This window comes from Nannobrachium achirus (assembly GCF_963921795.1).
Source record: "Nannobrachium achirus genome assembly, chromosome: 18".
Lineage (NCBI taxonomy): Eukaryota > Metazoa > Chordata > Actinopteri > Myctophiformes > Myctophidae > Nannobrachium > Nannobrachium achirus.
This window is the reverse complement of record NC_137825.1, coordinates 57,153,139-57,179,048: the sequence shown is the minus strand read 5'-3', so window position 1 is coordinate 57,179,048 and position 25,910 is coordinate 57,153,139. Positions and strand designations below refer to the sequence as shown.

At 42.7% G+C, this 25,910-nt stretch overlaps 1 long non-coding RNA gene across 1 annotated transcript; it reads right to left on the bottom strand.

Annotated features, from left to right (window-relative positions):
* Window positions 1-909: 909 nt before the first annotated feature.
* LOC308303668 lies at window positions 910-24,927 on the bottom strand. Its single transcript, XR_013963012.1, has 4 exons — window positions 24,831-24,927; window positions 21,614-21,675; window positions 2,188-2,307; window positions 910-1,026 (listed from the first exon to the last, which is right to left on the bottom strand). It is a non-coding gene; the product is annotated as an uncharacterized lncRNA (long non-coding RNA).
* Between the last annotated feature and the right edge of the window lie 983 nt (window positions 24,928-25,910).

The following is a 25,910-nucleotide window of genomic DNA, read 5'->3' as shown; positions in this document are numbered from 1 at the left end:
CCTTCCCTATGAACCTTGGGTAAGGGGGGGGGCAGGACCCAGTGTCCCGTCCCCCTCCGCGCGCGCGCCCCCTTGTGACCGTCCACCGAACTAGCTTTGATTCTACGAATCGTCGCACTATATAGTGTTATCCACATTTCGTGTAGCCGCCCCCTACAGGAAGTGATGTCACAACTCGCTGACATCACACTGACATCACAGAGGATACGGAAGGACGGTCACGAGGATACGGAAGGAAGGAAGGAAGGACACTCAAGCGACACGATTCTTCAGAGTATATGCGACCTTCGGTCGCAATCAATTCATTTGAAATACTTACACAGGTACAGGAAGAAGGCAAGGCAGAGGGCAAGAAGCACCATGGCCGCCACTGCAGTAACAGTGTTGCCCCTCCACTTGATCCCTGTGGCCTTGGCCCCAGGCACTTCTATCTTCTCTCTGTAAAAGGGAAATACTTACACAGGTACAGGAAGAAGGCAAGGCAGAGGGCAAGAAGCACCACTGCAGTAACAGTGTTGCCCCTCCACTTGATCCTTTTGGCCTTGGCCCCCCAAGGCTTAACTTCTAACTGATCTCTGTAAAAGGGAAAGATAATACTAGTAAGACACCTCAGGGTGACATGCGACCTCGCCCTAAAGGGCGAGGTCGCGCCAATTCTTGACTATCTTGACTATTCTTTAGAGACCAGGTCTCCCTCCAGTCCAGCTGCTACTATTATCTCTGTGTCTCCTCCTTCAGGAGTGATTTCTGCTGCTTCCGTAAACACGGCAGATGCGGCAGCGGCGCACATGTCACGTGACGGTTTTCGGTTTTGGCTTACGAGACCGTCAACATTTTATAACACCGTATCAAACCGAAACACCGAAAAACCGCACAACACTAGTCATGTTAACGTCTACGTCTACGTACAATTGATGAGGTGTGCTTCGGTGTGGCTGATAGTCTCGTTGGCGAGACATTCTTTTATCGCTGCCACAGTGCAGATGGCAGGGCCAGGGGCAGGGGCAGGGCCGCCACGGGTCATAACTGAAATAAACAAATCAGGTTCAGGTTTATTAGTCAAATGCATATCCATACAGGTATAGACATACAATGAAATGCTTGTGCCAGGAGCACTCTCAGCCTTATTACAAACAAAAAACAAGACAACAACAGGTCACCCAGGACAACCCAAAAACAACAAAACAACCATACAGTGTACAGTTTAAAAACTGCGTATATTGCACATGACTACCTACGTCTCGCTTCCATCTCTTCGTTAAGCAACCTGATTGCTTGAGCATAAAAACTATTACTGAAACGGGTGGTGTGAGATTTGATGCTCTGGTAACGTTTTTTGGATGGGAGGAGATAGAACAGGGAATGGGCGGGATGACAGCTGTCCTTTAAGATGTTCTCTGTCTTTTTCTTACAGCGTGTGTTATAGATTGTGTGTAGCTGTGGTAATTCTGTGCCAATGATTTTGGCAGCTCTCTTCACAATTCTCTGTAACTGTGTACTGTCTTGAACAGTCACGTTACCAAACCACACTGTGATGCATCCTGTCAAAACACTTTCTATGGTACAGCGATAGAAATTAACAAGAGCCTTGGTGCTCAGGCCAAATCTCCTGAGGCGCCTCAGAAAGTACAATCGCTGCTGCGCTTTCTTAAGGATACCTTCGCTGTTTTGAGACCATGTGAGTGAGTTTGTTATGTGAACACCCAGGAATTTGAAACTGTCCACTATGTCTACAGGTGAACCATTTATGGTTAAGGGACTGTGATTGACTTTAGACTTCCTAAAGTCAACGATGATCTCTTTTGTTTTACTAACATTTAGAGAGAGATTGTTATTCTGGCACCATAGGGTTAGCTCTTCAATTTCCCTCCTATAGGCCCTCTCATCATCGTTGGATATTAGTCCTATAACCGTGGTGTCATCTGCAAATTTGAGAATAGAATTATTGCCACACCTGGCAACACAATCATAGGTGAACAGACTATACAACAAGGGACTGAGGCAGCAGCCCTGGGGCGCTCCAGTCCTGGTCAATATCTTAGATGAATGCTTGTTCCCTATTCGTACAGATTGTGGCCTGCCTGTCAAAAAGTCAAACAGCCAGTTGCAGATACTACTGCCAAGACCAAGACCCCTGAGTTTCAACACAAGCTTAGATGGTACAATCAATTCATTTGAAATACTTACCCAGGTACAGGAGGACGGCACAGAGGCCAAGAAGCATGGTTATTGCCATTGCAATAACCGGGTTGGCCCGACATGTGATCTTCTTGACCTTGACCATCCAAGGCTTAGCATCTAAGTCTTCTCTGTAAAAGGGAAAGATAATACTAGTAAGACACCTCAGGGTGACATGCGACCTCGCCCTAAAGCCCTAAAGGGCGAGGTCGCGCCAATTCTTGACTATCTGGCCAACAACAGTGTTTCTCTGACAATTCTAGTTGTTATCATTCTGGGGGGAGTTTGTCCATCATGTCATAATGGGACTACCGTCATAGACAGTAGCCATTGTTAGGCCGGAGTCAATGGCTGTGTCTATGACGGTAGTTCCATATGACATATTGGACTAGACTATCTCCATATATAGTGTTATCCACATCTCCATGTTAGGACTCATATATGGGCATAAAAAGTATGTCATGTGACATCACTTCCTGTACAGACAGTCAGCCATTGACTCCGGATTAACAATGGCTACTGTCTATGACGGTAGTCCCATATGACATATTGGACTAGTTAATGAATATTCTCACACACACACACACACACACACACACACACACACACACACACACACACACACACACACACACACACACACACACACATCTCTTTCTCTCAGGAGGAGCTGCCTGGAGCAGTAGTAGGTAGGTAGCGGTAGCTGTAGTACTGCAGGGAGACACAGGAAGAAGACGTTAGGGAGCGATCAACATTCAAACAGGGTTCCCACACATTTTTACCAATTCATTTCCAAAACATGCATGCTTTGTGACTACAGAGAGGGAAATATTTTTTGTAGACAGTTTTTTGGACTACAGGTAGTTGGATTTTGTAGTGTTATCATGATGGCAGTAACACGAGAGAGAGAGAGTAACACGAGAGAGAGAGAGAGAGAGAGAGAGAGAGAGAGAGAGAGAGAGAGAGAGAGAGAGAGAGAGCTCTCAGGGGTCAAACTGACAACCGGAGCTGCCAGAGGAGTGGCGGCCTTGGTGATAGCTGCAGTATGCCTCTACAATGCTCCTTCGAATCCTTCGCATCTCTGGTCTTAAACTAGATGCAGATTAGACAAATCTGTGCTTCGATCTGGGGGTCCCTGGAACAAAAAAGTTTGCGATAGGGGTCCATCCGTGGAACAAAATATTTTGAGATGGGGTCCATGGCCAAAAACACATTTTGGGGGTCCTTAACCACTGATAGGCACATTCTACAAAATTTGTAGAATGTCTTCTAAATCATAATAATAATAATAATAATGAATCAATTAATTAATTACCCTCCACTGCGTTGTTGCTCCTATTGTCCGAGTGACGCCTATGGACGCACCATACAGCAGGCGGGAACAGGGCCTGCTCTCCCACGTACGTCCCCTCCATGTATTGGATAAAGTCACCAATTGCAGGGTAGCGCCGAATCAGCCTGCGTGTCTCTCTGGTCACGCAAAAGGCCCTGAAATTTTGCCTCTGGAGGGCGACGGGCAGGTAGCCAGTTGCCATCGCCTTCCTGAGCCATCCTCTCAGGGCCTCGTCGTGCCGGTATGGACCTGCAAAGGTTGAGACAAGAGGTACAATTTAGGCTACTTAAACTTGTATCTTTTCACACAAAAAAAGAGCTCAACATTTTGTGTTGTGTTCTGTTAATACCATCACTAACCTGCCAGGCCAATTTCCTGCACCTTCCTCCAAAGGCTCTGACAGGTGAAAGAAACACCCCGTTAGCGCGTCTGTGGCAGCTCCGCTCTGAAGGCGTTCATCATCCCCATTTCATCCCCATTTCGTAGTCCATAAGGACTTTCTCAGGTCTCCATCTTACATGGATGGAAGGATGGATGGAAGGATGCACGGACAAACAGTAAAATAAATAAATACATATATTCTCTATAAAATATTAAAATGCTAGGTGCAGTGAGACACATGAGCGTCTCTCTCTCTCTCTTTCTCTCTCTCTCTCACACACAAACACACACACACACACACACACACACACACACACACAGAATGTAAAGGAAAAGTGGTTACAAAGTGGAGTCACCTAGTACTCCCAGTATACAGTAAGACAACGCCACTCTCAATTACGGGGTGAGAGACCCGGATGTTAAGGTAAGTGTTCAGTTTTAGTGAACAATAAGAGCTTGGCTTCAATGTAAAATCACACCCGTGTGAACTGAGCGGTGGTTTACCCCCCCCCCCCCCCCCCCCCCTGTGTGTGTGTGTGTGTGTGTGTGTGTGTGTGTGTGTGTGTGTGTGTGTGTGTGTGTGTGTGTGTGTGTGTGTGTGCCTGGTCTGGCCTGAACAACAGCGCCCCTCCCTTAACATGTGTGGTCATAAAAGGTACTGCAGGCCTGCAGGCTACATACAGACACACACGCACGCACACACACACACACACACGCACGCACGCATACACACACGGCCACGTATAGGAGACGGTGTAACCACCGCTCAAAAAAATACTTTATTTACATATGGAGAAAAGTACAGTATTGACAGTATTGACATTTAATCATCACAAAACTATATACCCAATTGTTTTGTTTAAAGGGACACGTTAGAGACAGTAGACTTGGCTTGGTTTAGTATTGGCGCTGAGAATTAGGTAATCAATTGCTGCTTTAGACCCATACACAATTATGTTAAACACTGCAAAAATAAAATACAAAAAAAGAGCCAGGTGCACCTGGCATTAAATGGCACGGCAAAAGATCACTGCAATACACGCAAACAGGCTAAAATGCCATCAACACAGCAAACAGGGTCAATAATCAATTAATTGACAATCTGCAGCGCAACAGTTAACCAAGATTAGTATCTCTGTCCTTGGAGGAAGCCCAAACAACCAATGACATAAAGTCATAGGACATAAGATATGAAGTTAGTTTCAAGTTTAAAGCCGCTGGGGCTACCACTGGTATATACACAATACCCCAAACAAACTAAATAGCAGCATAGAATAAATGATAATAAACCATAAGAAAAAAAATGTAAAAAGAACAGCGGTTGAACAGTGTATCCAGTACAGGTGATTGTGAGTACCCAGGTTGTCTGTGCACGGCACGCCAGTCACTTGTTGCACCGCCTCTCGAGCTGCGTGTCAGTCACACACACACACACGGCTGGCTGGCTTCTAGTTTACACACTCGGATGCTCTCATGGACCTCGTCTTTGTTTGTTTTACTGTCGCCTGTGTGCAAATACACACGCACACAACTAGACCCTGTTAGCCTCATTTATCAACGTGGTGCAGATCAAAATTTGGGTGTACACCGAAATTTAGGGAAGTCTCGACATTTATCATTTCAACTTGACTTTGACGTAGGGTAGGATCAAATCTCACGTCAAGTCCAGAGGTGGTGTAGGATTCATCCTACACCACTTTGTTCCATTGTAGACGTGCGGAGCAGCATTGTGTAACTATTTGACAGGCAATGGACACGTATCCACTCAAAAATGTATATCCAACACAATAATAAATAATCCTGTGAAAATATAACATTTTATAAAAGTATATTATAGCCAGCTACATCATGGACATGCACGCCGATTTTATTTCCAAGTTACAATGACAAGCAATCAAAATCTAGCAACATGGAAGCAATCTACTGTTAAGTGCTTTAACAGTCTATATTTTAAGATTGCAGACCTGGCTCAGAACAAGCACATTATAGCCTACGAACGCATGCGAGAGCATTTTCGGGACCAGCGCAGCGCCGCTGTGATCTACCGTGAGGCGTGAGCCTCCAATTTATACAGTGACGCGAGTCCTTTTAAATATGGATAAAACCCGAAGCTCCAAACCTGGCTGTGTCCAGCCCCGCGCACGCACGCTGCGGATGATTTATTTGGGGGTCCACGGCCCACCTGGGAGAAGACCAGCCCGCGCAGGAACGGTACATGATCGCTAGTTCAAGCACTCAAAAGTGCATTGCGCTCGTCACCAAAATTGGGTTAAATTAATATCCAAAACGTAACCGTGGGGTCTCTCAATTTATACAGTAGATACTGTACACTATGCTGGAGTTAATGATGAAACCCGACGTGGCGAGCCTTGAGCTCATGGCCATGGGGAATATGATTGCTTGTAACCAAATGAACGCGCTCTGTCTGCGCACGCACGGCACGGGTAGGCAATGGTTTAAATTAATATCCAAAAGTATTCATGGCAGTGACCAGTGACTTGTGTCATTCATGTCGGCTGCGGTGCTATAGCCTCCTTGTCAAAGATTGTACCGTTGGTTAATCCCACGTTTCCACTGTCAAAGACTGCTGTGTAAACCAAAATGCTGCTGTTCCAAGTAGCCTAGTTGCGTGTGTAGGTGTGTGCGTGCGTGCGTGCATGTGTGCGTGGTCTGTGTGGGACGCGGACATGGCTTTTCTTTGGTTGTTAGGTCGTATTCGGGTTGTTCTGGTCGTAAAAGGGGGGCGTTTCGAGAATAATTAAGGGCGTGTTATTTAAATTTCAGCCTGCGCATTTATCAACGCTGGGATCAAATGTACGCCAGGTGTGTCTGTTTAGGAAGCATTGATAAATGCCGTGCACACGTTGCCCTACGCAAAATTTGGTGAAAAAAATAGACCATTTTTTACACTCCATTGATAAATGAGGGCCTCTGTGTCCTAGTTCGGAGCTCCGTAATGCTAACAGCACAAACACAAGACGCGACTTGCTGCCCCACGACCAAGATGCCACTGAGACGCAACGAGTGAGTAAGCACCCTGGGCAAACACCTGATCACTCTATGCCTGCCCAAGTCCCTAATATGATGAGCTGAAGGGGAGGTGCTGTTTCATGCACCCATTACCAATCACACTGATTACAGATACACTGTTCAAATTAGTCTCACGAATGTCTCTGGTGCCATTTACATGTTCCATTGTAGTTTGGTTGCAGTCGGAATCCAATTCTGACTACAGCCAAACATTCACAACACAACACCAAGCAGGTTACAATGTTTAACATGAGCACATACCCAGTACAGGTGATTGTGAGTACCCAGGTTGTCTGTGCACGGCAGTCACTTGTTGCACCGCCTGCATGGTAACATAACACCAGTGTGAGAATTCAAAAAATTTCATTCATAAACGAAAGACTGTTGTGTAACCGCACTACTAAAGCGAGCCTACCTCTCGAGCTGCGTGTCAGTCAGTCACACACACACACACACACGGCTGGCTGGCTTCTAGTTTACACCACCTGCTTCTAATGATATCAACGCACTTAATGCGAAATATTCACGTGCTTTCAGACTCTTCAATGCAGAGGTATCCATAGATACAGCATACTAGTATCTCACCAATGCAGAGAAGTATCTCACCAAGGCAGAGATATTAGTAGTAAAATGACGACATCTAGTGGTCAACCTCAGAGGAGCGCAAAAATAAAACCTGAGGAGAATTCCAGCCTCGAACCAGAAGCCAGCTATTCTCTGTTCCCCCGTGCAACGCTCCACGCCACAGACCCTGACGGAGCGGCGCGGTATTGGGCGGCGATGACCCCCGTGAGTCGCCACCGAGGCGAGCGCTAGCGAGCCGAGTTGCCGCGACGAGCGGTGGGAACGCCGCACAATCCCACTCAGCCGCGTTACCGAGTTATGTGCCGTTATGGACAGAATAGTAAATATTCAGTCCCTCACTATCAACGTCTACCCCACTATCCACGTCATAGATAAATGCACAAAAAAGGAGTCACATCATCCGTTCATTAGCTCAGTCAGTAGAGCACGGATGCAATAAACCCACGGTTTGGGTTCGATTCCCCTGAGGGGAATAATATTCAAGGCGAGAGATATCGGCGCATGCGTACTTCAAAGTAGATACTCCTCCGTGGATACACTGTGGATACTATCTGCGTTCAAACGTCTGAAAAAGGGTGATAAAGTCCGGTTGAATGCGAAGATACCAGTCGAAGCGGGTGGTTTACACACTCGGATGCTCTCATGGACCTCGTCTAACAAAGAGATAAACATGTATAAATACTCAGACCAATGTCAAGCATTCCCGTCGCAAACATTTGTGCTGCTGCAATAGGAAGCAAACGTACCTTTGTTTGTTTTACTGACGCCTGTGTGCAAATACACACGCACACAACTAGACACTCTGTGTCCTAGTTCGGAGCTCCTAAAGCAACATATAACAAAACCATAAGTCAGTCACTTGGAGGGTGTCTGCATAAAAGCAAACCAGAAACAGAACGCTATTGTGCTAACATTTAAAACAAAGGCTTACCGTAATGCTAACAGCACAAACACAAGACGCGACTTGCTGCCCCACGACCAAGTATGCCACTGAGACGCAACGAGTGAGTAAGCACCCTGGGCAAACACCTGATCACTCTATGCCTGCCCAAATCCCTAATATGATGAGCTGAAGGGGAGGTGCTGTTTCATGCACCCATTACCAATCACACTGATTACATTATGGATTGCCTGTCACGCCTTCCACCCTCCGCTTGACGAGGCGGAGGACCGACTCGTACATTGCTTGAGTCTTGCCGCTCATTAGGACCATTACAAATGGCACCACGTGCTCCATGTACAGGCCATGTATGGTCGCAAACTGTGCGTAAGGCCTTGGGCACGTCTTAAACGTGGCGTCCATGTAAATCTGAAACATGTCAAATTACATAAATTAGACCTGTCGGCTATCATATTGCCCCAACAAAGTGGCGAAACTAGCCCCCGGTGTGCCCCGATGCGAGATTTTCACCAAGTGCCCCTCAAAACAACAACAACAACAACCCCCCCCCCCCCCCCCCCCCAATTAATTTGCGCAAATGCGGGAGTACAAAAGAAGACATCTACATGCTCGCCAACTAAGGTTTTCATGACAAAATGTAGCCCAACCAAGTTTAGTGTCACTGTCTCCATCTCTCTCTGGAAGAACTCATGAACTCCTCTTCCCCAGCTTTGAAATTGAGACACTCTCCAACACAACTACTCTTGACATTAGTCTACTCTACACACTACAAACATCACCATGCCGTTTTTCCAAAACAGCATTATAAATATCATCCATTAAGAAAACTAGGCCTACATTAATGACAGCACAGTTTAACTGACAGCGATGCATCACTGCAAAACCAGCATTATTTATATTAATTACTTAACTCACCTGCTAAAGTAAGGAGGATGACAACAAGAGCAGTTGGGCACGTTTTGTTCCATATTCCACAGTGTCTTGGTTTCAGAGAGCATGGCAAATATTTACTTTTGCCTCAAAGTCTTGTTGAAACTTTATATTCGATAATGCCCGACGTGTTGTTTTTACTCAGAAGTCAGAACGTCTCTTCAGCCTGTGTTCCGTCAGCAGCACTAAGGGGCCCAATAGAGCTTCCAGGAAGCTGCTTCCTGTCATACCAGCGGGCATTTCAAAACAAGAGTCATTGTATTGGATATTTGTAATGTGATCATTCAATACATGTTTTATTTTGAAATGGTAGCAGCCTACTACAGGAAATATAAGCAGCAGACAGTGTCACATTGGACTGAACAGCGGTGTCTGGGCCAGGCTCCGTCTGTACATTATTAGATTTTTTTTTATCTCCTCCGACCTGCGTGTGCCCCTGAACGCCATGGCCCCCAATGCGCATGCGTTGGCTGCATCCCGCTAGTTTCGCCACTGCCGGCCCAACACCTTTTCTTTGATCAAGCATTGATATTATTAAACATTTAAATGATTAGGCTACATTTCATTTGACTGATTCTCACCTGCCGACACTGGCTCAGTTTGTCGAAGTTCTCTTCAGTTCCAAAAACTAAATAGCCATGCGGGCGATTGTGTTTGGTAAGGAAATCGTCCCCTCTCCAAGTCAATGCCCATTCATCCGCTACGGCAACGTCTTCCACTCTCGGGGGGATGGGAGGCATTAGCCTGGCACGTGCCCTCTCCAAGAGAGATTTGACCGCGTTCCAGGGGGGAATGTGGCGAATGTCGGCCGTTTGGACTACGATTAGGTCATAGACCCTCTTGACGGGAACAGTAGGGTCTGCCTCCACCTGTCTGAGCATCTGTTGTATCAAAGCCGTGGTGGCTATGAGATCTGGCTCTCCTGCGTGGCCGTGGTTACCTGGCGGCCTAATAATAACTATTGCTGGATCAGCCTGAGACACATCTAACCACCTGGTGTGGATCCAAACGTTGCACCCAGTGCGGGCACAACGCCAATAGATTTTATTCTCGTTTATCTTTACCTTGTTTCTAAGGTATCTAAACTCATCAAGGATGAGGGCCTTTCCTCCGCGACTGTTTGCCACCTGCAAGTACGCCATCATCGGTGTTGGAAAAGAGAATCCTTCCCAGGTGGGACGCTCTTTTATAGACTTGGACATAATTTCATTGATTAACATCTGCTTCCAATACACGATTGCCTCAAACTCATTGGACTTTGCGAATTGAATACTTTATTGGCACTGTTTTTATCGTGCCGACCTGTCTGTCTGTGGTGATGATGACTGATGAGGAACTGTCTGGTGCTGAAATGCCGTGCGCAATTACGCACGGCTGCTGCAACCATCCAGCGCGTCTGTGAACTCTGTGCTCTACTCGCTATCGAAAATCTAGCTGTGTTCTATAAGAGAGAGAGAGAGAGAGAGAGAGAGAGAGAGAGAGAAATCAATGACAAACAATTATTATTCGATAGCGAGTAGAGCACAGAGTTCACAGACGCGCTGGATGGTTGCAGCAGCCGTGCGTAATTGCGCACGGCATTTCAGCACCAGACAGTTCCTCATCAGTCATCATCACCACAGACAGACAGGTCGGCACGATAAAAACAGTGCCAATAAAGTATTCAATTCGCAAAGTCCAATGAGTTTGAGGCAATCGTGTATTGGAAGCAGATGTTAATCAATGAAATTATGTCCAAGTCTATAAAAGAGCGTCCCACCTGGGAAGGATTCTCTTTTCCAACACCAATGGCGTACTTGCAGGTGGCAAACAGTCGCGGAGGAAAGGCCCTCATCCTTGATGAGTTTAGATACCTTAGAAACAAGGTAAAGATAAACGAGAATAAAATCTATTGGCGTTGTGCCCGCACTGGGTGCAACGTTTGGATCCTCACCAGGTGGTTAGATGTGTCTCAGGCTGATCCAGCAATAGTTATTATTAGGCCGCCAGGTAACCACGGCCACGCAGGAGAGCCAGATCTCATAGCCACCACGATTGATACAACAGATGCTCAGACAGGTGGAGGCAGACCCTACTGTTCCCGTCAAGAGGGTCTATGACCTAATCGTAGTCCAAATGGCCGACATTCGCCACATTCCCCCCTGGGACGCGGTCAAATGTCGCTTGGAGAGGGCACGTGCCAGGCTAATGCCTCCCATCCCCCCGAGAGTGGAAGACGTCGCCGTAGCGGATACTGGGACGCTGTCAAGCACTGCATCCACAACTTTTTGTAGGGTTTTGTGGTAGATGTTTCTTTTCTTTCTTTCCTTTTTTGAAATTATAGCCTACATTATTTTAATTTTTTTTTATTTTTTGTTTTAGTATGATGTTTATGCATTGTAGGCTATTTTTTTGTTTTGTTTTTTTGCATAACGAATACCTTTGTATTACTTGGTTCTGATAAAAAATACTTCAGTACACGTGAAAATACTCAAGTAAATTTTGATTACCCTACTTACGTGTAACAGAGTATACTTCTTCATTGCAGTATTGATACTTAAGCACTTTTGAAAGGTTTGAACCCACTAATGTTGAGAGTCCTCAGCTTTAACTTTGAACTTTTGGTTTAGGTTAAATTAGAGTAGACATGGTTAGATTAGCTTTTCTGTGAATAGAATAGTTTGTGTTTAAAACTAATGCAGCTTTACAGATGGTTCTATTTTTCTATTGTGTTAAAAAGAGTTTAAAAAAAAAACAGGAGACGGGAGTGACGGGGAGGGGGAAATTACGCCGCAATATGGGCGCATATAGGCCGGGTATTCGGCTTCTAAAGAGATTGAGTCAGAGCAAGGGTTTAAATAAGTATTTTAAAAAAATATGAAAAGGATGTGACTTACCTTTGATTTAATCTCCTCCTAGTCTCTAGAACGTGGACCCTTCTTATACCATATTATAATGGTGAACAACAGGAATTGCCATGGCAACCTCCTTTTGTACTGAAGAGCGCCCCAAAGAAGCGCTCAGACTACCGTGATTTGGCTGCATCTATTAGGTTTAGTTTAGTGATGGCATGAAGACTGAAGAGAGAGAGGGACGTTCCATCCAGCTCTATTAGACACCACAATTATTATTTATAGACTAGATGTATATGGCTTGTGTGTTGATTGACAGGTCAGTGATCACTCACTAATCACACGCAGGCAAGCAGGCACGCACGCACACACACACACTCACACGCACGCACGCACGCACGCACGCACGCACACACACACACACACACACACACACACACAGCCGGTGAGACGGAGAGAGAGAGAGAGAGAGAGAGAGAGATAGAGAGAGAGAGAGAGAGAGATTTTCTTTTTGATCAAATTGATTCAATGATCGCTCCCAGCCTGCCATGCATATCTCTCTCTCTCCCTCTCTCGCTGGCATATAAGCAAGACACATGTAAACTTTTATTCAATACAAGGAGTAGCCTATTAATGAAGGATTAATTGGTCACAGGTGCACTTGTCCTCCTGACCCGAGGCTTCAATCGCAACTGCAAAAAACCCTGCAACGGGAGTTCTGACAGGTCCGAAAGGTGGTCTTCCGAAGGGTCGGAATGGGGGGGGGTGTCGTAAAGGGGGCGTTTCGGAGCTTGGTTGTTTCGGAAAGGAAACCCGTTACCCACTGAGGAGGAAGGTGCCAGTGAACGATGCCTCACCAGGAGAAGCAGCAGCCGAGCCACAGCCACAGGTGAGTTGGTTTCCATGTTTAACCGACAGTTCAGACACAGAAACTGATTCTCCTCTTTCTCCTCCCCCACAGGTCACCACCAGGAAGAGAGTTGCTGTGGCCAAGAAGCAGCGAGCCCCCATGACTGCCTGGTTGAAGTAAGTACATAGATGCATGGTTTTGTTACTCTTGACCTCAAATGTTTAAGAATCATGTTTAGATGGTATTTAGCATGTTGTATAGACAGATGCTAGGTTAATTGCTAACCAGAGGCACTACATTGTCCTCTCTGTGCTGTATTTGTGACTATTATACCTTGTTGTTTATTGACTGGAGTTCATAACCCTAACCCTCTGCTTATTGTCATCTCACTCTTTTTGCAGGGGTATGCGAGGCTTCCTCCAGCAGAGGTACGTCCGTCAGACCACCGGCGCCAATCGTAGGCCAACGCTGAGAGCCTGCAAAGGACACTCCTGCCAGGGAGAATGCTGCCAAGGTGTTGCCTGCAGTGCAAAGGACAGAGGCCACAGCCACCCAAACACCACCTGCTGGTAAGTCCACGTTCACTACGGATACAGATCTCTACAATAGAGAAATGAAGTGACGTTAATTAATTGATAAATACAACGTTTAGTCTAGTTAGACTTAGACCAGTCATCCATCTTTGAAGAAAATTAAGGTTGATTTTCTTACTATTGATTGGAGTTGGTGCTTAATCTCAGAAGTACAAGAGTTGAGCTAAACTAGGCCAAGCTCACATTCAACAATCCTTTAACATTTAAACCCTATTTACATTGTTGACTGGAGTTCTGGAGGCTGTACTTTCCCCTCTCCTTTTTTCCCTCTGCATTAAATCTCTGCCACAAATAGCCAATCTACAAGTTCCCAACATGACATGTTTTGAGCATGTAGAATTTCTATTTTTGCAGAGTGCTTGCCCCAAACACCATTTGTTGTGTTTATGAATGTGGTTAAGCTGCTGAGACATGGAATAAAACCTCCATGAGTTTGTCTGTAATTGTTAAAACCGTGTTAGCTGTTGAATTGAACTGATTGATCAGTGATTTGGTTTGTGTACATTTACCACCACCACTAACCTCTATCTACATTTTCTCCAACAGATCGATGAAGATTACTTCACCAACAGCAGGACGTGCATCGTCATCGATGACCCCAACAGCAGGATGGCTAAGAGCAGGAAGGGACCATCTTCTGCCATGGCCACCAAGAGACCTGGACCCTGCCAGCGGTTAAGGTTGCTGAGAGCCCAGATTCAACCAGCGCACTCTACAATCTCCAGACCCTGAACTTCAGGACCTTTGAGCCACACTGGCATTGATGGACACTTGGACATTTACTTGAGTAGTGTACTCAAGTACATTTTTGGATTGTTTTTTTGCAAGCACTTTACTTTCACTGCAATACATGTACTTTTGACTCTACATTTCTAGGAACGGACTATTTTTTCTTTCTTTTTTTTCTCCTTCTTTTGTAATCTTTTTGTGGAGACTTGACTATTGACATTCATTTCAGTACACGGGTTAGATATTGTTTCTTAGTTCTTATCGGACACCACTACGAGATGGGTCCTAGTCTTTCCTTTGATTCATCTTTTGTTTAGATAAAATGTATAGTCATGTTATTTTGTACAGAAAGTATGCTTTCACGATCCTTTGTAAATAGTTATGGTATTTTTGCACAATGATTATTATTACATATTTGTTTCTAAGGCAACTAACGGTTCTGTAAATAATAGTGTTATATTCTACATTCATGATGGTTTAATCTTTTATTTCTTACATTAAAGGAGTAGTTCACCCCCAAAATGACTTTTTCTATTCATTACTCAACTCATGGAGACTTGAGTTCAATAATATTTTTTGGTTTTTGTTGCATTCCTAAGACAAAACAAATTGTTACAATAAATGTACCCCCGGATCCGGAATCGATGGAGGTAAATTTACTATTATCACATTTTCGTCTTGGGAATGCAGCAAAAAAATATTATTGAAGTCTCTATGGGGTGAGTAGAATGAATAGAAAAAGTCATTTTGTGGTGAACTACTCAAGTTTTTTTTTTAATCTTGTTTTATACATTAAATATGTTTCATCTTATATAATTTAAGTTTGTTAGTTTATGTAATAAATAATGCATTTTTATTTGATAATCATATATCAAGCTTCATCTCTTTATTTTCTTCTTCACTGTGAAATATAAGCTATGCAAAGCACTTCATTCCAGTAACTGAAGATTGGCAATATCAATTGTAGACTTTTTTGTATTATTACAGGCTTGAGGTTTGACTGATGACTACACAACTAATCGTACTGCCTCCATGCAGGCCTGGGTATGGGACTGAAATAGACTAGTGGAATAGACCATATACAAGTTACACATGAACATGATAATGTGGAGTTTTGAAATTAGGTTTTGAAGCAGAACCTGAAGGTTAAGATTGATGTCAGTGTCAGCTGACTACCATACTCCTTTTGACACCTGAAGAACTCGAGAATATTATTGAAGGAAACCAAAGGCAACAAGTTTCACTATTGTCTTTTCGATGAAAATAATTCAGTTAAGAGGGTTTATCAAAGGAAGAGATGGATTATGATTATTCTTTGTCCACACAATGATGCAGATGATGGAAATCCAGTCCTGCATTGGAGCAGTTCTGTTTGAACATACTGTGGTCAGTAGGCCTACAGTACATTACAATGAAAGCAACAGAAACATTTACAGTTATAGCTGTTTTGCAGTTGGTAATTTAATGGAGGAATACGGAAGAGGAAGGCAAATAAAGGATGGTTCTCAAGGTCAGGTCTGGGGACCACCAGGGGTCCAAATGGAACCTTACAGGTCAGTGTAGACTGGGGTAAAACATGGTATCAAATGGGGGTCTGAGCCCTAAATGCATATCATTTGTCTCGAAAATTAAGAGCTCAGAGGAAAAGATTCAAACAGGGAAAAATCAAATTACATTTATTATTGATGCATTGTTTCGCAAATGATCTGTTTGTTTGTTTTTTCAGTCTAAAGAAACTTTACAATATAAAGAAACAATAATACAAATTACATCTTTATTACCTAAACAAGACACCTACACACACAAGTCCACGATTCCTAACTATCCCACCATGCTGTGTCATTAGAATGGACCATGAACAGGACACACAGCTTGTGGGAGAAAGTGGACTAACCAACACTGACACCTGGTGGACAAAATAAATAAAAAAACATCTTAACATGAGATCTAAACATGAGCTTCATAGGTTTCCAAAGATGTCGTCCATTATTCCAACATAAACAAAAATCATTCATATAGGCCTACTGCTACTGTAGCAATTATGCCTCCCTTGCATAATTATCTAATTATTTTTGTGTATGTGTGTGTATTATGGATTTTGATTCCAAACCTTGATATAATTGTCAATGTTAGGGTACCCTGACTGAAGAAACACCTCTTCCAATGGAGTTCACCTGTGTCCTACCCTATAGCCAATGATACGTGAGGTTCATTCCTGTTGCATCAATCCTTAAAGAAGACCTTATCTGTTGGTTGTGTTTCATTAAAATACTGTTTACATGGTAGCTATGAGCAGCGCAGCCTTTCTTCATTAACGTCTTCTGCACCATGGCAAGCACCTCAGCAACATTGGTGTGCATCCTTTTTGCTAGCCAGACAACTATAGAGGGTATGCGCATGCATAAAGTGAATGGCATATCGAGTGGCAAATCGAGTGGCAAAGTGGTGTGGCAAAATGAGTTTAACGGCATTTTACATTGTTTAATTCAATCAGATATGACTTTTCTGTTTGGATGTATGTGCTGTCAAGGCCATAAAGTATTTTTTTGCCATTCATTAGGCTTTCCCGCATAACTTCCTGGTATGGTGATGATGTCACACGCATACCCTCTATTCCACAATCTCTGAATGCTATATAGAGTCTGGAACAGCAGCTCCATAACGGCGAGTATCGGAAACGGGCATTACCGTTCAAAAAAATATATTTTAAAATGTTATTTCTGCTAAGCAGCAAGCTAAACATGCTTATATGATTTTTATTTATATAATGATAAATATGTGTGATGACTGAAACGGAAGTGACGTGGGGGCTTCACTTCCTCTTTAATCTCTTATTAGTCCTAGTTTCATCTCGCACTCATTTTTTTCTTTCTGCTTTTTGCCACTGGGAGCATTTGACCAAATCGCGGAGGCAACCGTCTGGCCACGCGAGACTACCCTGGTTGGCACAAAGTTTAAAGTCCAGTTTGGATAATTGTTTTGTTGTTTTTGTTGTTGTTGTTTAACCTCTTTTTTTATTATTATTTTCTTTTCTGCTTTTGAAATGTTATCCAAAGGCTACTCGGTGACAACTGATGAAGTGTTTAAAAAACTTCGCACCCTACCTCAATTCAAGGCCGCTGGCCATGATAAAATCGCCCCCAAATTTCTCATAGACTCAGCTGCCACCATTGCCCCAATCATTACCCATATTATTAATCTATCTATCAAGCAGGGTTATGTCCCCCAGGACTTCAAATTAGCTAAGGTAACCCCCCTGCACAAAAAAGGCAGTAAACTTGACCCTGGCAACTACAGGCCAATCTCAATCCTTAGTTCCATCTCTAAGGTAATGGAAAAAGTTGTCTATGAACAGGTGGCTAAATATCTTGAAGAGAATAAACTGATCTACGAGTTCCAGTCTGGCTTCAGAGAGTCCCATTCCACAGATACATGCCTCATCTATTTGAATGATTACATCAAACGTGAAATTCACGATGGCAAATATTGCGGCATGGTCATGCTGGACCTCCAGAAGGCATTTGACACCGTCGATCATTCTATTCTGATTGAAAAACTCAAAGCTATTGGTCTTGATAGCACAGCAGTGAGATGGATGCACTCTTACTTGGTGGGGAGGGAACAGATGGTGGAAGTCAACGGAACCCTGTCCCCCCCCCCTCCCAGTAAACTGTGGAGTACCTCAAGGGAGTATACTAGGACCACTGTTGTTCTTAATATACGTAAACGACATGTCATCTGCTTGTGACTGCAATCTGTTTCTGTTCGCGGATGACTCGGCTCTCCTAGTCTCCGGCAGAGACTTATTGCAGGTTGAAAAGGCCCTTAACTGTGAACTTAACAAGATCTGCACCTGGCTCAATGACAACAGACTCTCAATTCACCTAGGCAAAACTGAATGTATCCTCTTTGGATCTAGTCAGAAACTTAGCCTTGTTGAGTACTTCACAATTAAAGTAGGTGACACTGTGATAGAAAGAAAAAACTACATCTGCTACCTGGGTTGCATCCTGGAGGCTAACCTATCCAGTGAAAAAATGACCACCAAGGTAATCAATAAAGTCAACCAACGAATTCGCTTCTTGCAAAGGGTTGCCCCACTGATCAATACAAAATCCCGAAAGACACTAGGAGGAGCTCTTATTGGGCCCCTCATTGATTACGGAGTCCTTGTCTGGTATCGCGACGCCCCAGCCGCCTTAAAGATAAAGCTTCAAACAGCCCAAAACAAACTAATTAGGGTTGTGCTTGGTCTCCCTCCTCTGACCCACCTTACCGATCATCACCACGAAAGCGTGGGATGGCTCAAAGTAGCTGACAGAGTACAGCATCTTGCAATGGGCCTGGTGTACAAGATACACTACACCTCCAAGATTCCCATGTACCTGACAAACTACTTCTTAAAGGTCAAGGATGTTCACGACCACAACACCAGAGGCAGCTCCACTAATCATCATCAACGTAGATTTAACACTAAACAAGGCTCTAACTCGTTCTCCTGCTACACCATCAACATGTGGAACGCCCTTCCTCAAGCCCTAAAGGAGAGCAAATCCCTAGCCTCCTTCAAAATTGGTATGAAAAGTCACCTTCACACAGCTGCTACCCGTGACTTGTAAATAGACTAAGCCCCCATGCCCCCCCCCCCCCCCCCCCCCCACCCCACCCGTTTTTATTATTCTTTTTTCTGCCTTTGTATTTGATGTCATGCTTTTGAAACTGATATTATCCTAGATAAAGTACTATGTTCTATCCGTCTTTCAATGTTATATGAGATACTTAAAAGTGTGGTTCCTGTGGAAATAAGCCTCGGCTTTCTAGGATCTCCTTTTAGTTGACCTTGTACCAGTGATTTGTACTGTCATGAAACTGTACTTTTTTCTATTGCAAACTTCTAATAAATTCTTCAATCAATCAATCAAACTCGTTCTATCCGTTTTTCCTGTGGTGTGTGGTTCCTGTAAATAAGCCATAAAGCTAGGATCTCCTTTTAGTTGACCTTGTACCAGTAATTTGCGCTGTCATGAAACTACTTCTTCCTATTGCAAACTCTTCAATCAATCAATACATTACAGAGGCTGCCTGTGTGTGCGTGCAGTGGTGTCAAGTAACTAAGTATATTTACTAAGTATACTGTAAGTTCAGCAGTTTTCAGATATTGTACTTTACTTGAGTATCTAATACTTTTACTTCTGCTCCACTTTATCTCAGATTAAAATGTTTACACCACTACATTTAGGTATTTGAACAATTTAGCCTACTACTTTGCAGTTATGATTACAAAATACTTTAGCTATTAAGTAGCCTATAGGCTATAGCTAAAGTATAAATAACTAAAGTAGGAATAATCAGGCTATCAAGGCCATTTGAAAATAGATTATCTACAAATAAAGCTCACAATGAGTCCTCAGCTATTTTCAAAAGATGTTTGTGAATTCTAGGATTTTAAGTATTGATACTTTTACTTAAGTAAAACATTTGACGATTTGAGTAGGCTACTTTTCCCAACCACTGGCTGTGCTCGTGACAATGAGTGTGCTTGCATATCAATCAAAAACATTCACACAACAAAACCGGACGATCAGCGCGAATTAACATATTAATTACCCTGGCTGGACGCATAATTTCTCCTTTGTGAGACTTGTAGCCTATTGTATATTCTGAAGATATATGCCACACAGTCAAGAGCCCCTTAGTTTAAACCTTGTAGCATTTTAATTATAGAAATGAAAGACTAATCCAACTCTGAAACACCACTTTAAATCAGTGAACAAGTTATTACAAACAATGCATATTTAATCTACTTTGTTTAAAGTCGTGAAGACCAATTTTTATCATAGTCTTAACTTGACTAGAGCTGCTGCGCACATTAGCGCCCTCTATGTGCATCCCCGTTGATGCGTGCGCATCCTTTCTTGTTTACAAACAGGAAATTTGTCTATATGTATCCTGAGGTCATATTAGCTATCAACAACATGTTTTTGTACTCAACAATCTTCTAAGGTTAAATTAAGGTAGTGGATCAAAGCTCTTCTGTCATATCCCCAATGAGACTTCAACACAGAAGTTATGGCCAAAAAACATATTTTTGTTGCAAAGGATTGTGGGAAAAGCTTAAAAAGCGTTTTAAAGCGTTTTGACACCCATTTCTAAACATTTTACACCACAACACCAAATTTGAAAGTTGTAGAACGTTGCGAGTTCTATCAGAGAAGGGTAATAATAATAAAAAAAAAATAATAATAATAATAACCGCGACCGACACTGATATGTGAATAGTATATCTTGGAGCAGTCTCAATTTCTACACAAATATAAGAATTAGCTCAGCCTGCGAATGCCCTTGCCAAATTTTTCAAAAATTGCAAGACAAACCCAACCTTTTCCGACTTTTATTTGGCTTTTTTTTTTTTTTGGTCTTAAATTTATGTTTGTGCAGCGGGAGCCCTGTGCGTTTTTTTTGGGGTCCTAAATTTATTTTTGTGCAGCGGGAGCCCTGTTAGTTTTTTTTGTCTTTGTAAAAACTTGTTGTAAAACACTCCTTGAGAAAAAAAATATTCAGAGGAGTTAGCACCCGGTGTTACCCAAAAAGGATGTTGCCAGTTTTGGGCATTTCCTGTTGGCGCAGCCAAATAAACGTTGTATCTTCAGACTTGGCGCACCTGATCTTTGAATATACTGTATGTATTTTTTAAGCGAACATTTGTAACTCAAATGTAACTAAATATTTTGAGATGTGGGTCCATGGCCAAATACATATCATTTTGGGGGTCCTTCACACTAAAAGGTTGTGTTTGAGCACCACTGACATAGAAACATCGTTTTTTCAAAAAACCTTAGAAGGATTTGAAATATTCAAAGACTTGGACAAATTCTCACGATTTTTCAAAAATAGCAGATCTACTGAGATGTAGTGGAGTAGAAGTACTGAGAACTGGAAATACTCAAGCAAAGTACAATACCTCAAAACATTTAATAAAACAATAAAACAATGTCAAATTTTGAGGTGGTTAGTCAGCTGCGTTGAGATTTGGGACAGCTGGGGGGCCGCCATCAGGGGCCTCAGGGGCACTGTTCATCCCTGAAATAAAAAAAATACAAACATTTAATTGTATCCGTGGCAAATACACACAAATTGGGTCATAGAAAGGTACAATATCAATTCATTTGAAATACTTACACATGTACACCAATCCTGCAAGTATGAGGGCCAAGCACACCCCGGTGCTGATCTTCACCCTCTCCAAGGTCACCCCAAACATTGTCATCTTGCCTCTGTAAAAGGGAAAGATAATATCACCACCTAGTTAATTCTCTCTCTCTCTCTCTCTCTCTCTCTCTCTCTCTCTCTCTCTCTCTCTCTCTCTCTCCATTGGATTGTGTTGAATGTCTACACACAGTCACAATGGCATATTGGGCAAATAGAAGACATAAAAGTAGAGATGTTACCGATCAATCGGCAATGGATCGGATCGGGCCGATCAAACCGTGATCGGCGATAATCGGTGGTTTAGATCAAAAGGTAAATTCACCGATCCGATCGGTGCATCCGATCAACCAGCCGTTCAGTATGCCCACGAGGCCATTTTGGGGTATTGATTTCCACAGTGCTGAAGGAATAATTAGTTACTGGTATCATAATAAATACATAGTAATGCTGGTAAATAAATATAAGGCAAATATATAAATGAATTCATGAGTGAATGAATTAAAGTTAAAACATTAACATTTAGAAAACTTGATCGGATCGGTGATTGATTGGTATCGGGTGATCAAACTTTTGTGATCGGTGCTCGCTGATCGGTTCCAAAAAACCTGATCGGACCATCCCTACATAAAAGTACAACTATTCTCCCATCTCATCTCAATTATATATAGGAGTCATTCCACGAAACCGGTACGATTTGGACATTTTTTTCGGGAAAATTTGATCGAAATGAATTAATTTTCTGAATAGCCCACACCATTAAGGACATATTGCAGAAAAACATATTTTCCCATCTCAGGCATTAAATTAATATTTATATATGGAATAATCCATTCAACAGGGTTGACATTGATAACGGGGTTGAGATTTTTTACTCAAGATGGCAATTACTCTACCTGTGGTGATTAAGAGGAGACCACATGGCATGCATGACATTAGGAAATCAGATACATTGTTGAAATAACAAAGATAGTTTTCACAAATGATTGTTTTCTATCTTTATTTCATGTAACGGGGTTGAGTTGTTAAGCTTTACGACCACACTATGAAAGTATAAATGACTATAAATAGGTGTAAAAAGTTGGGAAATGTCCTCTTTCTGCAGCATCTTGCTCAGAAGACTTGTAGAATGCCATTGCATGTTGTTGATGTCACTAAAGGAGCATTACATACTTTTTACAGAGAGGAGAATGACTTTGTAACGGGGTTGAGTGCGATTGGGGGACGGAGCTATATTATGTGATTTTAATGATAAATCATCTATCTATTAAAATACTAAACATGACCAGCAATAGAGTACATTGCTGGTTTTATGTGAATAGCATAATTTATGGATTATTTTACATTTTTATTAGTTATATCTCAAGTCCTGTGCACCATAAAAATGCTAATATACAGCATACGATTTGTGAAAGTGACAAACGGGCTTCACAGTTATGTTAGGTGTGTTCATATGCTAATGGTGATGCGATTTCAGATCAATTGCTCCAGCCACTGAGGAGAAACGCTGTTTCAGACAGACAGACAGACAGACAGACAGACAGACAGACAGACAGACAGACAGACAGACAGACAGACAGACAGACACTCACTCACTCACTCAGACATTCGCAAAATTATAGTATAGATTGGAGCATGTCAAAGAGTTACCTGATGCCCAGGAGAATAATAAGGGCTGTAATGAGAGTGAAGAGAGAGAGGGAGTAGCCAATGGTGTACAACATCCTGAAGCTCACCATCAGCTGTTTGAACCACAGCTGCAAAGACAAGACCACAAAAAGTATTTTTTATTTTGGTTTTTTGTGTGTGTCACGCTAAGAGATGATCTCCTCAAAAACATTGGTTAAGGATCAAGGTTCTTTGTTGTTATTTTCAAACAAGCAAATGCCAATGAAGGAATAATTCTGCGCCTCATGAGTGAGGTTTCTCATATCAGGGTGAATCAGATCAGATCAAATAAGTTATTTATTGCAAAAGAACGTGCAGTCTAAACTCCCACTCATGTTAGTTAGTAAAGTTGGTCAGTAAACTTAACCAGCCACCGGTTGCTCCATCTGAGCAGGATAGTTTTTCGCCAGAACCATGAGGCAAATATTCTTCTTCTTCTTCTTTTACCTTGGCCTAACACCAAGTGTTCTTAGCACATCATAGAGCTGTGTCTGATATAAACAATTAATTCAAATTAATTCATACTTCGTTGCACAACCGTGTGTGTCACTAAAATGATTTTTCCGCTGAAAACCTAGCAATTGTTTTTGCGAGAGATGAAGTTGTGCAATGGAGTATAAATTGGGCTTAAATATTTAAACAATGACTGTACCTCCTGAGATGCCACCTCTTGTTCCTCCTCACACTGGGACATGTCCCTCCACACCTGCCCGTTCTCCTTCCTCACCCAGAGGCCGTTAGGGCCGCACTGCCGACGCACAACACCCTGGGAGACTGCACAAGAACCACGCACACAATACTAAAGTAAGCACATACTGACACAGAACCACGCACACAATACTAAAGTAAGCACATACTGACACAGGCCAACAAACAGACAATCAAACTCTATTCACTCACTGTTGTAAAGATCTGAAATATGTCAGTGCAGGTGGAAAAAGTACTAAAATGTTTTACTGAAACAAAGGTATCAATACTGCAAAGTAGAAATGCTATACTCTGTTACAAGTAAAAGTCCGGAATTCAAAATTGACTTGAGTAAAAGCATGCACGCACGCACGCACGCACGCACGCACGCGCACACACACACACACACACACACACACACACACACACACACACACACTCATGTTCACCAGATTTGATGGGGTCCAAAAAAAAAAATCAAAAAAATTATTATTATTATTATTATTATTATTTTTTTAAAGCCGAACTAGTTCGGGATCGGCACTCTGCGATACGCTAATAAAGCCGAACTAGTTCGGGATTGGCACTCAATGAGTTAAACCATAAACTTCAACTTTTACTAACCATAAAAACCAACATGAAAAAGAATCGTGATAAGATCGTGTATCGTGATACCGCTTGGAAAACTATCGTGATATTGTATCTTTCCATATCGCCCACCAGCGTGTTTTTTTTTTAAGTCGTGAAAATGTGTGCAAATCTTTGAATATACTGTATGTATTTTTTAAGCGAACATTTGTAACTCAAATGTAACTAAATATTTTGAGATGTGGGTCCATGGCCAAATACATATCATTTTGGGGGTCCTTCACACAAAAAGGTTGTGTTTGAGCACCACTGACATAGAAACATCGTTTTTTCAAAAAACCTTAGAAGGATTTGAAATATTCAAAGACTTGGACAAATTCTCACGATTTTTCAAAAATAGCAGATCTACTGAGATGTAGTGGAGTAGAAATACTGAGAACTGGAAATACTCAAGCAAAGTACAAATACCTCAAAAACTTAATTTTATTAAAATAATTAAATTACATGTACATGTACATTAAAACCAGTACATAATAGTGAGGTGTCAGTTAGCAGTTGTGCCGTTGAGCCCCGCGGCTGCCGCCAGGCACTCAGTCAGGGCCGTGGCATTGGCCGTGGCATTTGGGCTGCCATCACGGGGCACGGTTGGCGGGGCAGTGGGGGCACGGTTCATCCCTGAAATAAACAAAACGAACATTTAATTGTATCCGTGGCAAAGACACACATTGGGTCATAGAAAGGTACAATTAGGGTTACCAACCATCCCGTAAAATACGGGATCGTCCCTTTTTTGGAAACTAAAAGACGTGTCCCGTATTGAACTGAAACGGGACGCTCTTTGTCCCGTATTTGAAGGTTGGGGGATAAATATGAATGACGGGATGATTTAATTGAGAAATGACAGCGATTCTGCCTGTCAGAGAGCTTCCACTCTGCTCTCCTCTGAGTCAAGTGCTGCATCCCATTGCTGAGAGAGGCGCTGCACTGTTTGTAAGCAGCCCATTGGCTTATTAACACAGTGTTGCTAAGACACAGGCTCCGCCGCTCCGCCGCCTACACAATCCGTTCCCATGGGCTGTAGGTACAATCCACAGTTGCCTGCGCGAAAGTGCGAGCGATACCGAGTTGAATGTCTTTAAAAAAGAAAACGTGTGACAGAAGATTGTGTACAAACAGATTAGACATGAATCCATGATAGGTGATAGCCTAAACAACAAAGTGAAAAAGCAAGCAGAAAATAAGCCATGGATATATTGGTATTCCTGGGAGCACTACAGTATTTCTTGTCTGCCAACTACTAAAGCGACCCCAGACTGGCTGGTATGTGAAATAACATAAGCATGCGTTGATTTTGTTTTTAAAACCTAATGGTTATTACTGTATGCCAATATGATTAAACTATTGTTGGGTAACCAAAGAG